The sequence below is a fragment of the Passer montanus genome, unplaced genomic scaffold (assembly GCF_014805655.1).
Source record: "Passer montanus isolate IOZ18808 unplaced genomic scaffold, ASM1480565v1 scaffold15, whole genome shotgun sequence".
In the NCBI taxonomy this organism is placed as follows: Eukaryota; Metazoa; Chordata; class Aves; order Passeriformes; family Passeridae; genus Passer; species Passer montanus.
This window is the reverse complement of record NW_024362051.1, coordinates 7,560,664-7,580,709: the sequence shown is the minus strand read 5'-3', so window position 1 is coordinate 7,580,709 and position 20,046 is coordinate 7,560,664. Positions and strand designations below refer to the sequence as shown.

General features: G+C 46.8%; 1 protein-coding gene across 2 annotated transcripts in view; it reads left to right on the top strand.

Annotated features, from left to right (window-relative positions):
* The first annotated feature begins 856 nt into the window (after nucleotides 1–856).
* The window catches only part of RASGEF1C (RasGEF domain family member 1C), a 72,593-nt gene continuing 53,403 nt past the window's right edge, over nucleotides 857–20,046 (top strand). The window contains exons 1-2 of one of the 2 annotated variants that reach the window (XM_039701614.1): nucleotides 869–1,006; nucleotides 2,948–3,089. The gene's annotated coding sequence lies outside the window, so the exon portion shown is untranslated. Of the gene's footprint in view, nucleotides 1,007–2,947; nucleotides 3,090–20,046 lie in introns of both variants that reach the window. The other variant, XM_039701615.1, reaches the window with a different exon arrangement.

Below are 20,046 nucleotides of genomic sequence, written 5' to 3'. Positions count from 1 at the left end.
AGAAATCATTACCTTGTGTTGGCTGCTTGTCCTCTACAAGATGAATTTGTGGGCTTGATCCATTTTCCTCACAGAGGTGCATAAAACGCCCACACATCTGACTTGTATTAGCGTGTCCTTATTGGCAATTTCCCTAAAGACAAACCAAGCTGGGGAGAACTGGGGTGTTTTAATCATCTGCAGCTCACCTGGCCCGTTGGGAGCACAGGTACAGCAGGGGAGCTGCACAGGGGGTGTCAGCCGGCCAGGACATCCTCTGCCGCTGAGCTCCTGGTCAATAACAAGGTCCTTCCTTCCCCAGTGTGTGCAATAACCTTTCCATCCTACAACCACGGTGTTTCATCCTCCCTGGCTGCGGGCAGCCCAGTTAAGCCCGTGCTCTCTGAGGACACACACTTTAAGAAATAAGTAAATAGTCTTTGTCCCTCATCTTCACCTGCTGTGAGCCAAAGCAATCGCAGGTGTCTGAAGGCGGGTTCTCGGGAGCGGGGCCCCGGCCATGCGGGGTCCCCAGGGCAGAGCCCGGGCGCGGTGTCGGGGGCGGCCCCGGCTCTGCGGAGCCGGCGGGGGCAGCGCACGGGGGGATTCGATCAGCGCGGCTGCCAAAGCCAATTATCGGGGAGAGGACGATATAATTATATTAGGGAACATCTGTACTTCATTAAAAGCCCTCGCGGGGCGGATTCGCGCCCGGCCGCGTTACACACAGGCGCTTCCAGCCGCTCCTCGCCCCCGTTCCGCGGCGGCCGCCGCCAGCCCCCATCCCAAACCATCCCATCCCATCCCATCGCGGCGGGCAGGCGGCGCTCTGCGGCCGGGCTGTGCGGGGCTCCGGGGCGGCGCGCTCCGCTCTTCCTCCTCCTCCTCCTCCTCCGCGGCGGCGGCGGCGCCGGGCAGATGCGGCGGATCGCGGGGCGGCTGTGGCCCGCAGCGGGCTCCCGTCCCCCCGCCGGCCCGATGGACGGCAGCGGGGGCAGCAGCAGCAGCAGCAGCCGCGCGTAGCTCGGTGAGTGCCGCTCCGCGCCCGCCCCGCGCCCTGCCCGCTCCGCGCTGCGCAGCCGCCGCTCCTCTGCCGCGCTCCTCCGGCTCCTTCTCTCCCACCAAAAATCACCCCCGGCCCGGCGCCCCACGCCTGCTGGTGCCGGGGCCCGGCTGGCGGCGGGGCTGGGCTGCGGGGACCGGCTCTGCCACCTGCTCCCCCGGCTCGGGCCCCGGCTCCCCTCGGGGCTGCGGAGCGCCGCCGGTGCCGCCGGACGGGGCTTGGGGAGCGCTCCCCGCTCCCGCCGCGCCAGCGTCCTGCCCTCCTCTATCCGGAGTCCCGGGCTGGGGGTGCACTTGGGCTCCCGAGCATTTGTTTCAGGGTAGGACTTTACCGCTGTGAATTTTGGAGTTATTTTGTTTCAGTGAATTTGATTTAAATCGACCCAGCGGCGGTGAGAAGCTGAGAGGAGAATGTCAGTTTGAGGACTGTTTTCTTTACCTTGCATTTAAAGATCTCTCCCTGTGTATCCGCTAGTGATTTCTTTTTGCAAAATAATTTTGTTGTGCTCTATTAACTCCTGGAGTTTCACAGTCCTCCAAGACAGGCTTGTTAGAGGCTGAAATAATCAGCTCCAAGGCGCAGACAGTGCCCTTGGCCGTAACAGGTGCAGCGTGCATATTCTTATGAACAATGAAATGGTTTCAGCATTCAGGTTTATTTGTATGCTCTGCGTTTCTGTGACTCTGGAGAAATTGTCATGCTGTGTTATGTCAAAGATGTGCTTACGGCGTGAGCGTGTCCGCAGTACCCAATTAGCAGGGCAGGGGAGCAGCTGCACAGACCTCCTCAGCCCCTGGTGGCTTTGATGCCCACGGTATTCCTGGTGACATCGCATAGCCTCGGGTGTTTTGGTGGCTGTTTGAGCACCCACACTGGGCACTGCTCCCTCTGGCACAGCATTAAACACTGGGAGGTGAGGAGGAAAAGGAGAAGTGCAGAGGAGGAACCATTTATGCTTTGATTGTATTCTCTAGACTTGATGGTCTCTGCCCATGTGTTGAGTAGGGTGGTGGTGGCACATCCTATGATGTTACTGAAACCTGAAATACTGACATTTGTATTCCACAGGAGAAATTTCCTGGGTGTGTATTTTCCAGATAAAAAGATAGTTATTGTTTTAGTGGCTTCCTGGGCTCTTTATTTAAGGTCAACACCCAGAGTGATACTGCAGTTGGGAATTAGCTTAAAAGGAGTCACTAAGGAATTAGAGGTGTAGATCAGGAGAAAATTAGACTGGAATTTAATTATTGTTCTCAAACCAGTGTAGCTGAAAAGGTGTATCCAGCAGTCCTTGCCCAGGTTCAGCTCTTGCTGTGGGATACCTGTGCTCTGTGCTGCAGCCAGTGGCACCCATTCCTGGAGGTGTGTCTGCCCTTCTGAGCACTGAAAGATGCCCCTTGCTGCTGCTCTGTTTCCCAGGACTCTTTTGACCTCACTGTTTTGTTAGGGATGGGACAAGGGGTGAGCTGCCTTTGAGGGATGGGGAAGATGACTTGGTACAGGAGTGAGGATGGGGAGTGCATTTCTTTGTTACACTCTGGCTCTTTGTGTACTTCAACGAAGAAGTGCTAGAGCAAAGGAAGAGGTTCTATCCAGGGGAAATAACCTGGTAATGAAGTCCTGGGTGATATTAATGGAGGCTCTGAACAAAGCAGAGGCACCAGAGATGTCTGAGAGACCTGAGCTTATTGTGAGAGATGCCCTACACTGCTCAGGCTTGGAGTTATGCCTTGTAGCTTACCCCATCATAGGAGACAGTGCTTCCTCCTCCAGGAAATTGGTGAAAGAAAGTAATGAAGCTGTCATGTGGAGCTGTCAGCCCTCTCCAGAGGGCCTGCCCAGTGGTGGGGTCTGCCAGGTCATGCTGATAACTGCAACAGCAGTGAACTTTGTGTTGCTTTGTAGAGTCTGCAAACCTTGGGACAGCAAAGTGTCTTGCAGAGGAGGTGGAGAAATACAACCAGGATTCCTTGTGGTGTCTTAACTTCCCTTGGACTTCTTACAGCCTCCCCCAACATTCTAATTCCATCCCTCACGGCAGGTGAAGGTAGGGATTTGTTCTGCCTCCTTTGAGTCAGGGCATTTTGTGTAGTTGTAATTCAGCCAAACAAGGAAGATAAACACCTTGTTAACCATTTGTAAGGTGTGACTAGTACAGCTCTCTCTGGTTCATTAAGGTAAAAGTGCTGTGTACTGTTAAAATACAGTGCACTTCTCAAAAAGCCTTTACTTAAGAAAATGGTTCTTTTATACCATCAAGTCAATTTCACCTAATGATGTTTGGTTTAAAATATTTACAGCATTTTTAAATCAAATTCGAGGACAGTAATCTTGAGGGATTCTTTAAAAATCCTTAGAAATAATTAGCAGCCTTATTTAACTTCTTGGGTAATTTATGCTGGTGAGAGAGTGATTTGTCCGTTTCACATCGCTGGCAAAACGTGCTGTTGCTGTGAGTAAGCTGGATAATGTTTATGGCTCTGCCACAGCAATGAAGCTCTGCATAGTGGCCCTTTGGTTGCCTGAGGCTTTTCTTGCTATACATGCTTGTTTAGCAGGGTTTGAAAATCATCTCTGGGAGCCAGCTATATGTTTATGCTGCAGATGCTCGTCTGGCCAGGGCTGTGTCCAGGCTGCAGCTGTGGCTGTGGCTGGCAGTGCTCTGCTCTGCAGGAGTGTCTGCCTGCCTGCAGCTCGCTGCATCCTGACACTGCAGGTCCCTGCTCGAGCTCTGCCCAGCTCACCTGCACCAGAGGAGCTCTGTCCTCTCTCACAGACCTGATCCATCTGCAGGAGAGGGCTCAGGATGAGCAGGTCAGGGTGGGGCTGGTGCAGGAGCAGAGACTCCTGGACACTCTGATTTAGCAGACTGGTAGCCCCAAGCCATTAGCTAGCCCAGGAGTTTAGCAGGATGTAAATTGAGTTCGATGCTTCAGATAGTGAGGATGTGAGAGGAGCGTGTGCTGAAAATGAACAAGGTTTTAGGGGGGTTCCATTCCTTTTGCTCAGTACTGTTCCTGTCTGATACAGTTATAAGATGCTTTCTAGGTGTTGCTGAAGGCATATGGAACTTCTGAGGACTGGGTGGCAGTGCCTGTCCTCTGAGGAAAGCCTCTTCTCTTACAGTAGACAGTTAATAAATGAATGCATTCTTTTGTGACTATAAATTCCTAGTCAGAAGTTCAAATCTGTGTGGTGAATTTCTTAATTAATTTCATTTATTCTGTTTTCTGGTTTCCTTGCTCAAGGACTACTCTGTGTATGTAAGAATAGTAGGTCACATGCTCTGGGATGCTTCTCTCAAATATCAGCATGCTGGTTATTTTAGAAAGGTTTTGTCTAAGCAAGCTCACTCTGGACACTTTTCCCACCTGCAGGTTTCCTGAGGGATGCAAAAGCTTAGCAGGTGTATACTGAAGGCTTTTCCTTTGCTGGCCAAATGTTTGCTCATGTCCTAAATATAACTTCTGGGAATTTGTGTTTGTTTTGGAGCTGGGGAGCACTTTTCTCTTTTACTCTCTTTATAGATTCAGAGAATTTAAGCATATGATTAACATTAAACATGTGAATATTCTCCGCGGACTCATTTTTTGGATCAAAGGCAGAGTGCTCAGTCTGTTGAGAGGATGGAGCCCACAACCACTAAATGAAGGGAGCTGATCTGCTGCCGTGCTTGTCTGAAAGAAGTATATGATATGAGTGCTTTGGATTTATGTCTGTCTGTGCCCCAAATCCCTCTGCTAACTGCTGGCTTGATGTTGCTTATCTACAAAGTGCTTACAAGCATTAACAAACCTTTGTGGTGCTGCTGAGACATGTTGTTATCCCCCTTTTCCATAAGGGGATGCTGAGAGAGTTTGGTGATCTCCTGAGACCACTGTGGGTTATGGACAGAGCTGGGCATTGACCGTGGGGCTGTGAATTCCCAGCCTGGAAGGGGCAGCAGCACAGCTCTCTGGCAGTCCTGGGTGGGACATTGCCATCTCTCACACGTCCAGAATGCTTCCCACATTTCCATCCTGACACAGAAGCTTCTCATATCATCTGCTGGATCAGGCTGCAATGCAAAATACAGCCTGTCTGCAGGAGTGAGCAGTGGCCTGTTAAGGGAAGGAATCTCAGAGTGAATTGTGTCCGTGCTGGCTCTCAGCCTTGCTGGATGCTACAGGCAGAGCTGATGCATCAACATTCCTCTAATCTGAGCTTAGAGAAAAGGGAATTTTTCCATCTTCTCTAAGTACAGTGATTCTTGATTTCTTGGTGATTTAAAAATACTCATAGTGCCTCTACCAAGCAGGGAGCCTGAGTCCATGTGTATAAATATAGAAACACTAGGTGTGTGTGCCTATGAGCTGGCAAATGAATCAGTTTCCAAATCTGAACTTGGCGTGGTGTCACTTTTGGCTCCGAGGTGGTTGTTTTTCATCTTCCTGGTTTTATTGTGCTTCACTTCCTTAAATTAGAAGAATTTCTTGAAAGAGAATGGGCAAACTTCAAACATGGAAGCACATGCTTTGCACTGTGCTTGTGCAGAGGTGAGAGGCCAGTGCCTGCTTCACTCCCTTGCCCCTGGTCCATGAGACCCTCCTGGACCACTGCAGGATTCCAGGACACTGGGAAACTGTGGCGGCCAGGCAGGCTTGTGCTGGGTCCAGTGATAAAGCTTTGCTGTGACAAAGGCAAGGTTCTGTATTTGTTGAATATTTCCTTTAGGAAATGCAATTCACTAAAATCCAGTGTTCTGTAATATAAGGCTGGTGACAAATTTGCACCAGTTCTCAAGTTTTCCACAAGACAGCCATCTGCTGTACCTGCACACACAAACATGTGAGGGACAGACAAGCCCTAATTGGGAATTTACTACCTTTGTGTGCTGGGTGAATGAGCCATCCTGAGCTTTTGCATGTATATAATGGCATCTTTTCTTCTTTCCTTTTATCTTCTGTAGGGAACCTGTGTTCTTCTGAACTAATGTTCCATTCCATAAATGACCCAATCAGCCTTCATCACTGCTTGTTAGATCAGAAACTTATTAGTTAATAGCAGTGCTGTTCTTCCTTTTAGTCCCTTCTACAGCTAAGCTCATGGCATTTTCAGACAGACTTGTTAGTCATTAATATTCTTTGTATTCTTCATCTTTGGCTTCAGAAGAGAAGGCCTTTCATCTTTTGCCTTGCTTTGTTTTCAGAAGAAGCCCAGTTTGACTGGAGGAAAAAAGAAACCAAAAAAACATTTCTCTACTGCTTTCTTACAAGCTTCCAAGCAGTCTCCCCTGCTGACTTTGTACTTTTGCAGTAGACAAACATTGACTTTGTTTTCACAGAATATAGCTGATTTTTTTTTCTAGTTTGCCTTTTTGGTTATGTCTCAGTAGCTTGACAGGACTGGATTAATTAGTCAATGACTGCGTCTTGTGCTGAAATTCTCATTCTTTATTTTTCCATCAGGTTTATTATACCTGAAATCAAGTTGGTGTAGAGAGAACGTAAGCGCTTGTCTAAATTTAGCAAAATAGTGAAGGGTTTCCCTGGTTTGGAGACTAAAAGATTACTGAGATTGATCTGTGGATTCTTGTTCTTTTCTTTAAAAGAAACCCAAATGCTGATACCCAGGAATGTGTTTTAAGTCTATGCACTGGGGGTGACGTGAGCGTGGGCAGGTATGATTGCAAATCATGTTTCTCAGATGGGGAAGGCTTTCTTAAAATCACTAAATTCTCACTACTTGCAAGTGGTCAAATCCTTTGCTAATCTGCAGTCCTAACTAAAATGAAAATACAGAGAACAGCATTTGTTGTCTGTGATCACATGAAATCTCACACCTCATTTCTGAGGAGCAGGATCAAAAGACAAAAAACTTGGTGCCTGAGCTATGTGTTTTGCTCTTGAGGTTTGTTAAATGCTTTTTTTGAGTGTGCCAGTAGTTCATATCCATTCTGCTCAGGTTTCCTCACTCCCAGCTCTGATGCGGTGCACATCACAGTGTGATCATTAAGTGTGATTACTGCATTTTTGACCTATTTAAAAGTGTCTGGCTGTGAAATTCCAAAGATTCTAATTTAAGCTATAAAACAGATTATTAATGTGCCGCCGCTTACACATTTCATGGCTCATTTCCTGATTACAGCAGTTGTGAACGTGTACGTGTAGGCTGTTCCAATGCATGTGCATAAACATCCTACACCATGTTCAGCCTGGTCACCTGGCTCGGGGATCATGTTCACAGTTTAAAAACAAATACAAGAGAAAGCCACAAGTGCAGGAAGTTGGGATGTTCCACATTGGTGCTGCTGAAAGGCCTGATGGTTTCTGCAGGGCTGGAGCTCAGCACAGGGTGTAGGAAAGGGGATCATGCAGGGTATGGAAGCTGGGCAGGAATGTCTTCAGACAGTCCCCTGCTGTGCCCTGTGGGCTGGAGAAGGTCCCTGAAAGCATCAGGGATCCATGGCTGTCCCTGGAGTGCTGCCAGGAGACTTCAGCTGTACTGAAACTGGAACACAGACAAGATGCTGAGTGTAGTCAGTGGATCTGCAGAGAGCAAAGATGACTCTTGAGATCTGCAGTCTTTTCCATCGCTTCATTCAAATCTGTCAACTTGTTCATGGAACTGAAACTCTGCAGACCCTCCCTATTTGGGTGCAGAAAGAATTTGGGGTTATGTTTATGTGGGTCACTTATGATTCACCATTAGGATGAGCCAGCATGGAATAATTCACCAGGGTTACAGGTGCAACTGCAAACAGTGGGTCCAACAGAGAAATTCAGGTAGGAAAATCAAGAGCAGGTGAAAGTGTTGTAGAAAATATCCTGCAAGGCACTTCGGTGCTGCTACATTGAGTCTTCTCCTGCTGAGGGCATAGAGGAAAGCTTGTCTTGCTGTGTTTTGTAGGATTAATTACGTGCTGAAAACTGCACCTGGAGATTTCTCTCCGGGCTGGGAACATGTGTAAAGCTAGGTGTGTGGCTGGCTGAGTTTGGTGCTTTGTTCCAGAAGGGCTGGACCTGGTCCTATGTGAGCTGCCAGATATGGATATCTCCTCTGTGTGAGATTAGCAGTGATTTTATACAAGTTTCAGATGCAGCATGAAAGCAAGGTCTGGAGCAGGCGTGATGCTCTGTATCAGGGGTGGAATTTGTGCTTCTGCTCCTGGCATGTGCACACACTAAACGTAATTTCAGTGTGTATTGCTTCAGAACTTTATGAAGGTAGAGTTGCTGCCATTTGTTACTCAGTTGCTGGAACTGATTTGGATCCTTTGGATCCTTCTGTCTTTCTCCCAACTGGAAGGTTGGTAGCAGGGCTGGCTGAGCCCTGGTGGAAGGTATAATTGCACAGTGTACACAGCTGGGAGAGCAGCAGCTTGTCGTTTGCAGTTGTCTTATTCCTTAATGTGGTGTAGTAAATTATAAACGTACACAAACACCTACGGAGTGTTTCATTCATGAGCTGCCAAACTGCAGTGTGCTTTTGGAAAGTGCTGGTTTGGGGGTTGTTTTTGTTTTGTGAGATAATTTCATTATCTGATACCAGGCATTTCCTAAAAGGAAATGGATCACATGAGGACTCTGTGTCCATTAGTGATTCTGCTAATAAAAATTTGGGTTTTTGGTTTTTTTTTTTCATTCCACAAAAGACCTTCTGTACCACAGCCTTTTTATGCTTTATGGCAGTTATTAGCTGTTACCAGGTCATTTTAGGAAGGTCATTATTTGCTAATGGGTGTGCTGTGGGGCTTAGAAGCATATGCCACAACCTCCTGTAGGCCAACAGAAGTGTTTGAAAATGTGCAGGAGGGTTGAATAAGTATAAATAGGGATGGTTACTGGGAGTCCCTCTCGTGGCATTTCTCACATGCCTCTCTTCCCGGCTGCAGCAGTGCTAACAGCGATCCCATTTGTGTATTAAAGCAAGGATCTTCTGAAGTGGAACCACAAATGACAGCAGAATTAGGATTAAAGGGCGGTCAGTACTGATGGCAAGCCCAACATAACATACAAGCCTGGCTGCGGTTGGGAGGATGTGCCCATCTAATAAGCAGCTTAACTTGGTGTATTACTGTGAAATAGAAAGAACCATGGAATATGTGATGTTAATAGTAGGCTGGATTTCCCTGTCACTTCGTATTTATGTTCCTGGAGCTGCCCTGGGTTCGCCAGGGTTACTTCTGAATTGCACCCAAGGGAATGAGAGGTGGATTTCCACTTCTCAACACCTTTGTTTTTAATCTGGAAACTACTATAATTTCTTTGGTTTAGCCTTAGATTTGAAGTTTTCATATCAGATAAAATGTGTCCTAAATATCTTAGCAGTAAAACTTAATTGGTCCAAATGTTTGATTTTTCCAGTTCAGCTGCTGATACAACTTCATCCAACTCTGTTGAAGGAAAGGGACATTGTTCCTTTCTCATTAATAACAGTTGAATCGGGCCATTAAAGGCCAATTCCAGGAGAAATATTAGCAAATACTAAGGCTTGATCCACAGCTCTTCGCAGTCAATAAATCAGCAATTGCTGTCTACACAATAGCAGGTCTAGCAGGGTTTGAGTGTCTTTGAGATTGAGAGCCCTCATCTTGAGTATTGCTTAAGTTTCCTGAAATCAGTTAAATTAAGATAAAGCCAGTGACTTCTTCATGTCTGTTGGAGTTGCTCAAAATTTATGTTCCTCACTGAGAATAGACTGTGCTCTGCTGTGGGTTGGGGAAGGTGGAAAGTTTTTCCCTTGAACTGTAAATTGGCTGCTGAATATTTGTATTCTAAAGGTGTTCAACCAGCCACTGAAACCATATTTCCAAATTGCCTTAAATAATTTCCTGAAGGTTTCTGTTACAGGTATCCAGGTTTTATCTTTTGTAGGCTTTTACTTGTGTGAAGTTTCCTTTTAAGATGGTTGTGTCTCCCTTCCCTCCCATCAGGATCCTCCTTTACAGCCACATCTCAGAGGTGTGTTGAGGAAAGAAAAGCCTGTTGGTACCAGGCTGTGTCTTTGTGTGTTTCAGCAAAGACCACAGGAAAACAGTGGTTCTCTCCTGCACACCTTCCATCCTGATGTTTTGACAAGCCCCATTTAAGAGCTCTTATGGCAAGTGATTTTTATGAGCATGTGTGGAGGGGAATGTGCAAAGATGGTAGGGACTGGAAGAAGCATGACAACTGCTTTGTGTAAGCTGATCTGTGTTCGGAGGAACAAATGGTGCATTGAGATGACAAATGGAGCAGCAGAGGTGCAGCTGGGCACTTCCATAGCAGGGGCACTGCCAGGCAGCTCCCTGGAAGGAGTTTGTAGTCGATAGAAACAATTTTCTATTAGCTTTGAGCTTTCTGATGAATTAATGATATAATTCTTATTGATTTAATTAAATCAGATTCCAAGGGCTTGATTTGCAGTTTTCTGGTAGTAGTTTTATAACTAGGTGGACAAATAAATGGCCTTGATTTTCTTGCTGGCTGGATGGGGTGTCTGGTGATAATTACTGCATTTATCAAAACATCCTTCCATGCTGGAGATGGGCTGGTTTCCCTTGTGATAGCCAGAAACAGAGACAGTGAGATTCTGGGACTCTCCAGTGGCTGCTGTGTGATGATGGGTCAGAGCTCAGGAGTTAAGTGCTGGCACCCTAAAAGCCAGACTGGTCCCACGAGTTGTGCATCGCTCATCCTTTGGACTACACGGTGCCTTTGTCCTTCCTGGGGAGGGCAAACAAACCCTGCATTGCTCCCTGCCCCAGCTACTGCTGGCACCAATTAAAGCTCCAGTACAAAGACTTGAGGTTTCAGTGCCATCCCAGCTTGGCTTTTCACCTGGTGAGACACTGTGTAATATCACCTTGCTCTAATTGGTTTTGGTTTCTCTCACACGAGTTTGAATGTGCATTGGCTCTTGTCAGGAGATCAAGAAGGAATTAAAGCTTCATTCTACTTAATTGTTCCTCAACAGTTCAATCATGACAAAATTGCTCCACCCCAACTAGTAAAATAACACTTAAGAAGACTTAATTAGAGTCAATATCTGAATTTTATTTATATGTGTCTTTTTAATTCTACTAATTACTGTGTTGAGTAGCAAGTTTAATAAGACCAGCTTGTAAGATGAATGACAATAAAAACAGGGGAAGAGAATGCTTGGGCTTTTTCCTGTAACAGGACTAGAGGAATTTGTACCCATGGGTTAGACTTGCAAAGCCTCCAACCCTCCCCTGTTGGTATTTTTTTCCTAAAAACAAAGATGCTGTCAGCACAAGTCATGACGTCTTGGAGAGGGTCGTTTACCTTTCATAAAATATAATAAAGGCCTGTATAAATACTCCCCATATGCTGCTGCTGGATTATATTAGTGAAATATGTCAGTGTTTGTGGTGTGTGCAGCCCTGTGTTTCATGGCACCGCTTGAAAAATGAAAGACATTCATGTGAGTTATTTGGGAGACAGTGACAAACCTATTTGGCCAAGCAAAGTCCTGAAGGGAGCCTTTCCAGGGTCCTGAAGGGAGCATTTCCAGGCTCCCAGCAGAAGCAGAGTGTGTGACCAGGTGTCCCCAGTGCCAGAGGAACTTCAGCTCAAGTGCTGCTGGAGGATGGATGGCTGTGGGGCTTCCCAGTTTGCTGGGTCTTCCCAGTGTGACCTGTGGGACCAAGTTACAGGCACCAAGCAGATGGCCATGAAGATCTTTTCTGCATGGCTTCCAGATATCTGAAAGCAGGGTGGTTGTTTTGTTTTGGTTTGGTTTTTTGACAGTTTATGTGCTGTTGGGTCTCTACTATACCTTGGCATTTCTTAGCCATGTTTTACTGAGCTTCTTGGATAATCTGTGTGTTGCCAAGATGTGCTGCAGAGCTCAGCAGACACAGCAGAATCCAAGGCTGTGGTCAACCTCTAAAGCAATGTAGATTTCCACCTGACAGAGCTGGCCTGGAGCAGGTTGCACCTCTGTACATCTGGTGCCCCGTTCTGCTGGGTGCAATGGTGACCAGAGTTGTTTTTTTGAGCCAGAAGAGTAGGGGTGCTCAGGGACAAGCTGGGTTTGGATTTGGGCAGCCAAGGAGAAGGTTACCCCAGCCACCCCTCCTGCTGAAGCTGTTGTGCTCTGCCTTCCCCTTCCAATACAACAGGGACAACTGGTTGTAGAGAGCAAGCACAAAGCAGCTTCTGACTGCATCTTTGTATGATTTTATCTAGTCTCTGAGCCTTCACTGTATTATCTCCTTAAATCTCTGTGCCTGACACTTTTGCTTTAGCACAGTTGAATGTATTAGTGTCCTGGGTTGTAAAAGAAAAGCGTGTGCTGCAAGCTTCCATAGGCTTCCTGGGAGGGCTTGGAGTAAATCTCCCAACGTGCAGCTGCCCGCTTCAATTCTCCCTTTTTATGCAGCTCTTTTTTTAGCAGTGAACTAATGCAAGGATAAGTTTCTATATGCAAATTTGAGATTAAACCTATTGTGTTTCCAGCATTTTCTGTTTGAGTTGCTCAAAGAGTGGTTGCAGGTTCCCAGCTTTGGGCTCTGGCTGTGCAAATGCCCCAGCTGAGGGAGGGAGTGTTGCTGCATTCCAGGCTCAGGTTCCTGGGACAGTGAGTGACAGGATTGATAAAACCCGGGGGTGGGTGATTTGTACTGCAGGCAGCAGCAGCACAAGGTGGGGGCTCTTTTGGTTAATGAATATTGAACTGCTCCTGTCTAACAGCAAGTTGTGTTGTGCTCTGCAAATGAGCATCTCTGCAAGAGGCTGAGCTGCGGGCAGGGGGGGCTGCTTGGGAATTCATTAATTCCTGTCTGGGTGATGGGTGTGCTCCAAACAGGGCTCTGCTGGTCACCCAACAGTTGGTGCCATGCAAGATGACTTTTTCTTTCTTCAGTTGTTCATTTCTAATAATTTTCCTCTCAAAAATCTTTACTCAGGATCGGATGCTTTTCTCTGGATGCTTTTCTCTAGCTGCCCACATTGCATTTTCTACATGTCAATGTTCTCAAAGAATTGATGTAATAAATTTGTGTACTTGGCAGTCCCTAAATTCAGCTCTATTTGTGGCAGGAGTTCCAAAGGGCAAATGCATCTCAGAAGCATTGTGACTGTTGCATGAAATGGTAATTGTAATGCATGGAAGATCAGCTGCTGATTTATTTTTATTAGTGCAGATGAAAATTACTATGATGTTTCAAGTAGGGCGTAAAATAATATCTTTCATCTTATTCCAGCAGGAATATTAACTTCACATTTTGTATTTCTTTTCTTTTCCAAACCACTGAAAATGCTTAGTATGCGATTTGAGTGTCTGTTCTATCATGTTTATGTAGGAAGGTTTCTCTTTTTTTTCATGCTCATAATAGGAAAAGAGTATTTTGATTTGTTGTTTTTTATATAGTATAGAAGTTCCACCTCCTTTGATCAGAAAAGTCTCAGTTTTTAAGCAGAAATGTGCCTTTATCCCTGTAGATACATTAGGTAATACTTTTCCAAACAGGTCACTGCAGGTGAATTCAATTTAAAATCCACCTGGAGTCAAACATTTGCCATCAGCAGGAACATCTGGGTACCCACAGCTTGTGGAAGGGACAGTTTCTACTCTTGGTTTCCTACAGGTGAGAACCAGTTTGTTCCTGGAGACTCCACAGATACACAAGTAGTTCCTTGGAAGGCTGACTGTAAAGTGAGGCTCTGAGCAGTGTCTGTGTGCTGGAGTCTCCACTTGTGGAGTTTCCCAGCTGTCTTGGCAGGAGCTGCAGGGAGGATAAGCCCTCTGTGGACTTCAGCTGTGCCCTGGCTCTGGCAGGTTCATCTGCTGCCCATGCCCGTGCCTGGGGGAGGTTGGCAGCAGGAAAGCAGCCCTGGAAATGGAAAGCAGTGCTCCGTCCTGCTGCCACTTCAGGGCTGGCACCTGGAGAGGTGAGGGGCACGACGTGTGCCAGCTGTGTAGCACCCCTGCACGCTGTGCTGCTGCTGCACAGCCCAGGCTGTTCTGGGAGGGCTGACTGATGGCACTGGCCAAACATCCCTGGAGAAAGAGTGGTGATTGTGCCAGCATGACTCAGTACTCTGCTCTGAGCTACCAAAACAGGAGGGTAAGCAGAGCTGTGAATAACTGAGGGTTTTCATCCCTAGTTAAGTTAACAAAAACATGGTTGTGGGCAGGCCAGGACTTCATACCAGCATGTGAGGACATGAATGTGTTTTTCTGTCACATTCTCCTGTCTCTGAGTGCTGCTGTGAGAGCATTAGGTAGCAGTGGTGTTTCAGGGGGGTTAATTGCTAAATAGCAATTGTGGGGAAAATTGTAAAAGGCCTTGAAGAGAATATTAAAGGATTGAAGTATTGCTTAAAGCATTAACAGAAGATGCACATGTAGGTGTGTGCATGCATGTGTGTAATTGACAAAGCAAAGCCTTTGAATTGGAAATCATTGGTACAGAAATACAGTTAAGGGTTTAGAATGGACTTAGTTCAAACAGCCATAGGGAGAAGTCAGCAGTAAAAAGATGTATGGCAAGGTATTCACTTCTTTATCAATGTATTGATTATACTGAAGGTGGAGTGTGTGCAGAGATGGGTCTTCTGGTAGGAAAGGAAAATGTATTTTAGGAAATGGGAAAAGTCACTGAAAGTTCTGTAAGATGTTCTTAATACATCTTTCTAAAAGTCTGAAGAGGATCCCTGTGAGTTCTGCTCTGTGTTCCAGGAAGTTGAAGACTGTCCTGTGTCTGGGAAATGCTTTGCACAGGTGAAGAAATTGGTGTGGTCTAAGACTCCACAGGTATAAGAGAAGGAAAGTAATGATATGAAAATATTTATAGTGGCAAGAAATTGTACACTGCTGAAGTGACACTTCTGCTGTGAATAATTTTCCATAATGAAAGTCAAGAGCTGGGCATCCTGGTGAGTTGACTTTGACTCTTTGTAGTGAGAGTACTCGGAGGTGTTTCTGAGGCAGCCAGGTTGGTGCTTATTATTCCATAGAACAGCTCAAACAGTCTTTATCAGTAGCACACAGTGTGCTAAGGGTTATGATCAGCTGGCCTGGGGAATCAACACCTGGAGTTGTGTGGCCAAGATGTTTTCTATTCCAAGTGCCTTACCTGCCCTGGAGCCCTCTCAGTGTTCCCTCATCTGGGCTGAGCACTCTGTTGGGAGTAAAGCTTTGTGTAGGCAAACTCTGGGGAGGAATTTGGAGGAAGTGGCTTTGGGAGTGTTAGAGGGTGAGCTGGGCAGAGGCAGACAACCCACACTGCACTTGTGCCTGGTCTGTCTGCTGCTGACTTGTCAGTGGTGCCCCTGGCCTCTCCCAGCAGGTTTGGGGTATCTGGGGGCTGTGATGGAGAGCTGCCATAGCTGTGTGCTCCAGAGTGAAGTGGGAGCAGGTGTCCATTGGTGGGCTCCACCACTTCTGTTTGCTCAAGCTGTGCTCTCACCCACCTGCTGTTGATGCCCGAGGCCACTGTGGGTTTCTGCCCAGTGCTGGGGATGCTGAGCCTGTCCTGTCCATGCCCTGCAGTGGGCACACTGCACAAATGCTGTTAACCCCATCCAAACCAGCTCCCACTGTTCCCATGAGGGTACACAGTGGCCCCCAGGCAGTGACAGTGTGAGATGTGATGTCTGTGCAGAGCAGGGTTTGGGGCCAGTTCATTGCTTTATACTGCAGAGCATAAACCTGCCCCAAGAGCCTTCTGGTCACAGGAGGCAGCTCATCCCTGTCTCCTGAGCTTTTGTAAAACCAACAGGCTGAGCTGCTGTGGGGTTTTTTTTTTTACTACTAAGTACAAAATCTTTGAATGTACCAGCTCCTGTAGGAGGTATTGGTATTTTTAAGGATTCCTTGGTTTCCGCTTGCAAATACACAGCTTGTATTCCTGGATGAAGATATTCTTGGAATACTTCAGTGTGAACCCTCCAGTGGGCAATCTTTTATTCCAGAATAATGGGCCTTTGTCCAATTTAACATAATGTACTTTGGAAGTGGAAGCCTGTCGTTTGTTGCACAGGAAATGCACTCATTTACCAAAACTCATTAATTAACTGGCACCTATTTAAGGGAAGTCTCTTCTCTCATGTGGTGCTTAAAACCTCATCTATCATAAAAGTAGCTCTTTAGTTTTTTAGATTTCATCCTTGATTTTACAGATGATTCCTTCTGCACATTAAAAGTAATTTTTCTGCTGTTCCTTGTTATGAAAAAGGGACCTCAGCCTTGAGAACTGCAGTTTAAGCTGCCCAGAGTTGTGTGGCAGCTCTGTGCTTGCTGCCAGAAGCTGGGACTGTGCTCAGGACACTGCGTCTCTGCCGTTCGACTTCATCTTCTACGTGATGAAAAACTAAAGTAGCTATTTTTTTATTCTGTGTCTAGCCCCCACCGCTTCTGAAAGGTACAAGATTAATCTTCTGGCTGCCAATCTACAGAGCTTTGCCCACAGCAGAGACATCCAGCAGTGCCTGCACTGCACCAACTGTGTCAGACAAACCTCGTCGCCTCTCCTCAGTGGGCTCTGTAGAAATAACTGTGCAGATGCTTCTCCTCAGCCACCTCGTCTTTGCTCCTTCCCTTGCCTCACTTTGTCATTTCCAGGTCACTTCCCTTGCCTTTGTCAGCATGTTTAGCATTGCTCCGTGTAGGCACTGCCCCCAGGAGCACTGTCATGCATACTAAATCCACGGCTGGGGCCACGGCGTGGAGTGGCCCATCCACTTGGGAGTGAAATACAGCCATAGGGAAGAACAGGCAAGCTGCTGACCTTCTGGGAGTCAGCTCTGGGCAGCCACACAGGCACCTTCTGCTGTCCTGCCAGAGTCAGGGTGCCAGGGTGGCCCTTGTGCAGGTGGGTGCACTGCTTCTGCCACCCCTGGCTGCTCTGACTTATCTTCAGTGGTGCCTGAGCCAATCTATTTCAGTAATGCAATTATTCACATTGAGCTTAATCAATGAGCCACAGAGCAATCTACTGGTGGCTCCAATCAGTGGAATTACTCAGAAGGATGAAGATGAGCTGCCCTTTCTGAAAATGAAGCTGTCGTTCACACAGAAATGAGTTCAAGGGAGCCCTGTTCTCTATGCAGGGCATGCTGTGACTCAGAGCACCTGGCCATGGCAGTCCTTGCCTTGCTGTAATGTAGGAGTAGGGGTCTGTGCATGTTTGGGAGGATGAGGATTCCAAAGCAGAAGGGCCAGGGTGGTAACCTTACAGAGGGAATAGGAATAAAGGGCTGCAGAGAACCCTGCAGTTTGCTGTCTGCCTGCCAGCAGCACCAGTGCAGTGAAAAAAGATCATTTCAGTGGGGCCCAGATGAGTGTCTCAAGGACAGTGTGGCACAGCCCAGACTGTGATCACTGCCTGAGGTGGAGTTTGTGCAGCTGTCCAGCTGTGAGCTGCTGTGTCTGGTACCTGCTGGCATGAGCTTGCTGTCCCCATGCAAATGTCCCTTACACCTTCAGCACCAACCACTGAACACTCAGCATGTGGGCAGCTCCTCCTGCCTCTCACATGTGCTCGTCCTTCCAAATGACAGGAATCCATGGAGGGTTTCAGGGAGTGGGGAGGGATTTGGTGTGAAAGCTGGCATTCCTCTGTGCTTGGCAGGACTTTGTCCAGGCTCACAGCTGGACGAGGGGAGGCCAAATGTGCACCCCTGTCTGAGCGTGCCTCGGCACAGCTGTGGGAGCAATCCTGCAGATTGTCAGCCTCGTGCTGGGATTTTTATGTGCACAGCTCTGCCTGCACTGGTTATGTGTTCCTCTGCATACCTGCCTGTGTCTGCTGACTAGACCCGAAATCCCACAGCGCTGTCTCCTTCCCCACGTGTGCTGAATGCTCACTGAGAGCGTGGCTTGAAGGTTTTACCCTGCCCATGAACTGATGCCAAAAGGGAGTCCCTTTCCTCTTTTGGAACCGTGAATCTCCTCCCTCTCCCTTGCCTCAGGTTTGCAGGTTGTGGGACTGACAGCGGTGGGCTCCCTGGGCTCATTCTGTGGGCAATGTGTGCTTTTGCTAAGGGGCAGGGCAGTCCTTGGAGGGGTTTTTGCCTCTCAGGGTTTTCATTCTCTGCTAGATCAGCAGATTGAACATCTCCATCCCACTTTCTGCCAGCTGCTGTCTATTGCAAGGAGAGCAACAGGCGGCAGTGGGAGAGCAGGATCTCTCCTTCACTCTCTGCACAGTCACACCACATTATGTTTAACATCCAAATGCTGTCTTGCCTACTTCTTACCTTTAATGTGACTGCAAGTAGAAACTGCTGAGCTTTTATATCATTAATTTTGAGTTCTGAGTATAAAAATGCAGCCACAAATAGCTGTTTGGCTCTATAAAGCTGAAATGTTGGGTGCATGTAGTGATTATTTATTGTCAGACTCTTAATCTGGCTGGGGTAAGTGAGAAGCTGATGGTGAGATCCAAATTCTTCCACACTCTTTCAGAGACCTCAGTTCCCGAGTTGGAGATTAGGCCCAAATATTCATGGTGATCCTTCCAAAAATGCCTCATCCCAAGGGGCACAACACTCTCTACCCATCACTGGGCCTTCAGCTTGAGTTCTTGAGTTCAGTTGCTGCCCCTGGTAATCCCATGCTGTCCTGCAGAGGTAAGGGGGAGACAAATCTGAAGGCATTTTGAATTCCCAGAGCCATTTGTATCTTGTGTATTTGAAATATAGCTGGGGAGAAGAGTGTGTTCTATTACTGTTATTGTATGGTATTGGTTTGGGTGTTTGGACAGTTTTCGTGCTTTATTTGTAATCTTCTCCATAGATGTTTATGTGATACTGAAAACCTAGTCTAGGATTCCTGCTGCTCAGTAAAAATAAAGGCAAAATTGAAAAACATCCAATTGGATCCAGTTTTTCAACTCAGTTCAGATCCCTGATTAGAGAACCCAAAATGTGGATGAGAAAGCCAAAGTGCACAAGTAACCCATGTCTGCAAACCCCAGGCTGTCTCTGAGCACGTCTCTGGCATTGCTGCTCCCCTTGATTTATAGAGTAAGCAGGGTAATATTGTGATACACGTTGGCAAAATGGTAACTTCTCGTGGCAGCCTCTGCAGGCTTCAGGCATCAGTTCAGCAAAACACAGAACCATCTGAGCAGCTCCATCTCTGCTGGATGGGACGTTTATATGTTTACTAAATTTTGAGCACATGAGTAGCTTTGTTGGCTGTTGCGTTTTGAAGCACACATTTAAATGATTTATTGACCTGGGGCCTACATGCAGATGTGAATATTAAAAATTAAAATTAAAGCATCCAGTCCAGATTGTGAATCTGAAATACATGTTTTCAAGGCAGTCTTCAGGATTTAAGCAAACATTTTCCATTAAGTTTGATGGAAGATACATGCCTTAACTCCTATAGACTGCTTTGAATAGCATCAAGTGTTGCAGTGTGAAGTCCTAAATGTTGGATGTCTATTCATTGAAAAGATCTGAGGATCTTGTAACATCTCCTGGTCACTGTTTTGCATCAGGACTCTGACTGTCCTTGTCACACTGTGTTGCCAGCCCCTGCAATTTTATCTTTAGCTTCATGGTACTTAGTTAGTTTTATCTTAAAATAACAATTCCTTATCCTGACCAGTACAGTTTCACTTTCTAGTCCTATTTCTACTTAGCATGTGTTGCAGGGGGTGATGAACATTTACAGCCTTTAAATTCCTGAGGGAAGCACTTGAAACACTTGACAGCATTAACCATAAGCACTCTCATGGTTAGGGAATAGGAATTTGATAGACTTGTGCATGTGTTTTTAAGTCTTGAGGCTTTAACATCAGTCTCCTGGCCTGTTGCATTGCTGGGGGAGCATTTGGTACCAATCTGGCACATGCAGCTTCACAACCTCCCACGTGGGCATCAACCAGACACGGGCACTGGGACTCTGGGTCTGTCCTGCTGTGTTTTAGCATGAAGCTCAGCTGGATGACTCTCCTGCCTGTCTTTCTGGAAAGCACTTACACTTGTCCCAGCTTCTCACAGCTCTGCCTTCTTTATAGTGGTGCTCCAGGGACTCCAGATTGGTGCAGCAAATGTAATTTC